The sequence below is a fragment of the Larimichthys crocea genome, chromosome I, assembly GCF_000972845.2.
Source record: "Larimichthys crocea isolate SSNF chromosome I, L_crocea_2.0, whole genome shotgun sequence".
In the NCBI taxonomy this organism is placed as follows: Eukaryota; Metazoa; Chordata; class Actinopteri; family Sciaenidae; genus Larimichthys; species Larimichthys crocea.
The window spans coordinates 40,153,320-40,159,319 of NC_040011.1; positions in this window are offsets into that span (position 1 = coordinate 40,153,320).

Consider the following 6,000-nt stretch of genomic DNA (forward strand, 5'->3'; position numbering starts at 1 on the left):
TCCTGCAAAATAAGCCGCAGAAATAGGTGCTGGATGGTGCCGCATTAAAATTCTGTTTCATTTCACTTCAAAAGAGGCTTTTAATGTTTGACGTGTTTACCTTTGAAAGTGGACCTCTTTGAATCATTCCTTTATTGGGAGTTCCTGCTGTATAGTCCCTGGAAATATGTAGGGGAATATTGAGTGGACTGTTCTGTTTGGGGGTCCTGTAGAAATATATAAGAAAAAAACATTCTTAGCATGGTATAATCAACTTGGTAGTTTATGGCTTTTCCCAATTCAATGGGAATTGTTTATTGATGACATTTATCTCCGTTGAGGACTTCAGCAGTACATACTTTGGATTCTAATAGTGCTTTATTTGAAAATCCCAGATAAGTGTATTTGTCTTATTGGAGGAAGTTAGATAGCTAACCCAGAATTGTAACTATGTAGGATATCATACTGAACACAACAAAATAGGATAATGGATCATGCAAAATAGCGATCCAGAACAATAAGTTGATAAACACATTAGGAACCTGCTTTGTAGTGCATCTAAAAAACAGACTAATGAGGACCGTTCAATGTGAAGTCTGAAACATATCCGTATGTTGAGAATCCGACTGGTTTTTATGTATTTCTTTTTTCACTGGAAACAGCCTAATTGTTAATTCCACTAACAGATTGCTGTAAAGGTTGCCGGCAATTGATTCCAGCAGTACCAACAACAGGATTTAATCCATGTATCCTGCATAAATCATACACTAACCTTGAGCGATTTTCAAGCCAAACTTTCCATCTCTATTAAATCTGTGAATTATAATTAACATTGCTGGCGAGTCCAGTATTAGTTACTGTGGCCATATGCTCATCTCCCTCAGCTTCACAACAGCTGAATCAGTGGTCGTCTCTTTTAACCAGAAAACACAATATGACAGCATTTGGCAAGTACTGTTTTCTCATCTTAATGCCACTGCTGGTGCCAAAGCCTTGCTTACTTTTTGATGAACTGGAGCAGAGCGCCAGTAGGTGGCAGTGTTGCTCTTTTGCAGTTCTCCCCACAGGTTTCTTGGCCTCTACTAAGGCCCAACATTGATTAATTAGTTTATGAAATCTTGTGTGGACTTTGGTGTATTGGCTCTTGTCCTCCCCGGCTCTCCACCTCTGGTCGTAGACAGATTAACAGATAAATGGGTCACCATAGAGTATTCCAATGTGAAGTGGAATCAATATCTATTGTCCGGTAATGGCTTCAGAAAACATAAAAGAATCTCTCCTTTTCCTCGTTTCAAACCCAAACCCGCAAACTTTCACAATTTGCCACACTGAGGAAAAGGCAAACTCATGAAAAACATTTCACTCGCTTGAATGTGTAAAATAATGTGTCATTATTCACCAAGGCTGTACCATAGACGAATCAAGGCTTCTTCACTGTCTACAATAACCAGTGAATACTTCAGTGTGTGAAAAAATCTATTGTGCCTTCACAAAATATTCATACATGAGGTGACGGAAAACCTTTCAAGCTTTGCTAAATTGCCACTGGTTGTTAAGCATATTGTTAATTTCAATGAAAATTAATTTTCTTTCATTTCAATTTTGTAAGGTCAACTAACTTTGAATAGCATAATGAGAGTCCACCATTATCATTAAATGTGTCCTGATTGGGACTGGCCTCGACTGAACAGTTTATATGCTTGAAATAGAACAGGAAATTGTGGGTGCAAACCTTCTGGGAAAATGATAAGGAGAATCCTCTTTTTTTTTAATGAATCAATTGTGTTTCTAGCAAAAGAAATTAATTACATACCTAAATATCGCTTATTGAAAGAGACAAAAGAGTTAAACACTTGGCAATCAGGAGATAAAAAGGCACTTAATTTGTCATATAAATGAAATGCTGAATGAAACATCATTAATTAGCAGGAACAATAAGAGTAGTTGTTTGAAGGATACAGTGAAGGGTGAAGGCATATGCTCGTGATCAAAGCTCTTGAGTTGAATGAAACTTTCGGATCAAACGAGACACTTAAATTAACAGCTCCATCAAGAGTCGATAAACAGGGAGATTATTTACATGCACACGCAGCAATGCACTTGTCAGATGGATACTGTATAATGACACGCATATACTGTTCATGCACATGTGTTTATAAGGTGGTAGATCCAGGCTCAGATCTAGTTTACTTGTAAAGGCAGCGTTAATCATTTCTTCATCATTTCATTGGATGTTAGCAGCCCCGATGTAATCGACCCGGTGTGAAAGTCTGCTTTTCCCTCCCTGTCAGAATAGGATGATATGAAGATGTTAGGATTCTGTGGGTAACATGGGCTGCTGAGTTTATCCTTCCTTCGCTAAGGAGAAAAAAATATTATGACAGATACTATGGCTGTGTTCTCCTCCTTGCCTGACAACATGTTATGCATTTTTATCTATAAAACACTCCTCAAGTGTAACGGCAGGACTGGAGAGTCCACAAATCTGTTCAGATCTAGTTCTTCAGCTGGATTGTTAAATAATTGCTGAAGCACTGTTTGTATTAGCAGGACAGAGTGCCCTCTTAAACCTAGGCTCCGACTTCCAGACAGCCTCTTTTTAGAGAGGCGAGCCATGAAGGTCATCACTAATTCAACACTCTACACTCTGTCCAAGCAACAAAAACGTCCCCAAGAAAGAAAAGAAAGCCTCTGTTTAACATATTTAATACCAACCGTGTGCAGATCTAATCACACCAATTCTCTTTGAAAAACCTAGAAAATGGTAATTAATTTTTCATAGTGTGAATTAGAACCCTAATTTGGAAATGTGAGATCAAAAGAAACAATTTCAATAGCTGGCTAGTGGAAGTAATCCTTAGTGGCCAAGGACAAGAGGCTGTGGTCTCCAAGATATCCCCAGTGGCAGCTTCGCAGCAGAATGCAAAGAGGGATTTACTGTTTTTTTTTTGCTGATTCACATTAATAAATCATGTACTTATTAAGCCAGCAACATTCACAGGAGGAGTGAGTCATGCTTAATTTTTTTCATAATTTCATTTCATTTATTATTAGAACCACCTCCCTCTTTTAAATATCATGCATAAATCTGCATTCCTAAACCCGCCCTGTGCACATACATCCCCATAGGTTGTATAGTACATGTTTGACAAGTAGCTAAGTGAGCAGTGCACACATTCAGTACGTTGCAAAAGAAGCAATTGCATTAGGTTGGGATCACTTCTGCAGGCTGGATGGAAAGGTCGCTGAGGTCGTGAATCACGGAGGAATCCTAATCAGGCCTTGTTGCAACTCTAATTAATTACAGCCCAGAGGGCAAGAGATCATACAGAGACCTACAAGCCAGCACACATGCAAACTCTGTCTCACACACACATAGGAACACACACGCAAAAAAAAGGGAAACTGTATCCTTGGATTGTCTTACACTGCTGTACACGTATCAATCAGTGATGCTGGATGTTCTCTGAGAGTTTGTTGATGAAGTGTTGCCTAACCTGCCTTTTATTCTATCACCTTCCCTCAGCCTCTTTGCCCCAGTTAGAAATGTCCTATTTCTAGATAATGACTTTTGACAATCTCCGGAACACTTGCCAGGACTTGTTGCATCCAGCTGTTTTAATGCGCGGGCAACAGCAAGACGGCAGAAATTTGCGATTGTGAAAACAAGGGTGTCCTGGACGCCTTTATAGGCAGCAATCAATTCAGAAATCAATCTTTCAGTGTGATTTTCACATCACACATTACATAATAGCCCAGAGAGAAGCATTTCTTTGAAGAACTGACACTTAGTCTTGTTATTGTTGCGTTTTTTCTTCCATTAGGTTAACTCTTGTCATGGCTGCAGTGGAAAATTGACAGCATGATTTCTCGTCAGTTACTTAGGAAAAAAAAACACACCACGATACAACAGAAATGCACAACGCTAACGGCAGCTCTTTAAAGGATAGTTCGACGTTTCTGGAAATACTCTTGTCTGCTTTTGCTGAGAGTTAGACGAGGAGATCAATACCACACTAAACACAATACTATACTATATAGAGTGAGCAGTCGGTTAGCTTGGTTTAGCACTGGAGACAGGGGGGAAACGGTGAGCTTGGCTCTGTCCCAATGTGTAACATCTCCCTACCAGCACCTCTACGGGAACACGTCTCTTGTTTGTTGAATTTCTGAAAAAGGTTCCAACCACAGCACCTCAGACCTCTAAACTGAACCACCTTCTCTCCATGTCAATGCTATCTCAGTGATCAATAAAACTGTCAGTCAAACGGAGCCAGGCAAAAAAAAATGTTAAGTTCAATTGTTTATTAAAGAATAAGTTCCCTGCTCTCACTGCTCCAAAAGCAATTTAGCAACACAAATTCAGAAAATCACAAAAAGCAGATGGTGACTGAGTGTATTAGGGTTGCCACCTTCAGTGTGGACAAATAAGGGACACATTGCTAGCAGCTCCATGCCTGTGGGATACAAATAATGTGGGAGGTCTGTGGTTCATCCCCCATTAGATTTGAAGTGTCAGACACTTAATTTCCTGCTTTCTGGCAAACCTTAATTCCCAGAATTGTGCTTTTTCTACAGCAATTTGACATTTCTCTGCTGTTCTCAACATCAATGTAGAGAGAAAAAAGTCAATAAGAGTAAACACAGTTTCATCAGTTATATTTATGATCAAAACACCACATCGTAGACATAGTTAAAATGTTTTGATCTGTCAAAATAAACTATTTTGTATATTTGAAAGAAGCAGGAACTCAGTGATAAACTCCGAAACGGAAAAATACCACTATGGTACATGACTGAACAGTGAATTTATTTGTGAAAATAAAATTCCCTTTTTTTTCTACTGTCAAACTGATCAGAACAACTCTCCTTTTGCAGAGTGAGGGAAACGTTGCTTCAGGTTAGACAGTTCACCACGGGCAACAGAAAATACTCTACGGCTTTGTCATAGAGATTGTACATATTCCCATTGACAGGACTGAGCCATTCATGGTCTATCTGCCATTCAGATCTGTATTTGGACAGCCTTTTCATACGGGCAGACTCGAGCAGGAGGTATTTGGTGACATTTTACAACCAGGGCACAATGACGTTGAGTGACAGACAACTTGTCTGTCATTTTAGGTGTCATTCTCTTCAGTGATTTCTGATTTAATACTCTTTTTCTGCTGATGTTTTGTGAAACTCAGTATACTGTGAATACCCGTATGGCACACTCATAACGGTCAGAAAGTTGTGTGTGGACCAATGGACCCTTTTCACCCCTAATGGGGACCATTGGCATTGTGAAAATGCTGAGGAAGCTTTTGGAGCTGAAGTGGTTGCAAGTGGTTACAAAGATTTTTTTTTCTTTGACAGTCAAATGTTGGTGCTAAAGCTTCGTCGACAAAGAAGAAGAAGCGGCCGTCATTTCCGCTCAGTGCATAACGGCCATACTCAAACTGAGACAACACTACGCTGCCACTGTCCTACATGGATGTGTATTAATGGAAGTATCCAAATTGAGACACAGCTAGGCTCTGCAAGCTTGGCTCTGTATCCGGGTATCACATCTGAACCAGCGCCTCTAAAGTAACACATAGTCTCTCATTTGTTGAATTCCTACCAAAAAGATGAAAGTGTTAAGAAAACATGTTGTGCTTGTACACTTATTAGTGAATCCAGAAGGTGCTACGAGACAGATTTTGTTAAAGCGACAGTCACACATGACCGACTATGTCAGTCATTTTGGAGAAACTGGATCTTATCTCAGAGACTGAGATGAGACAGGAATGGCAAGTCCAACAGCACCTCGACACACCCAGCACCATGATGCAGCATCATGTAATGAGTTCGGGTGCATGTCTCTGTGACCGTCCAGAGATCAGTGGAAAAGATTTCTGTCACACGTCACATCACTACGTCATTCACGTGAGCACACGTTGGTGAGTAATTAGGGTAGATTTGGAAACTCTGCTGACTTTGTTGTGTTTTATGTACCCTCAGCTGTCTTCTGGTCTTTTAGTGTCATACTTGATCTGC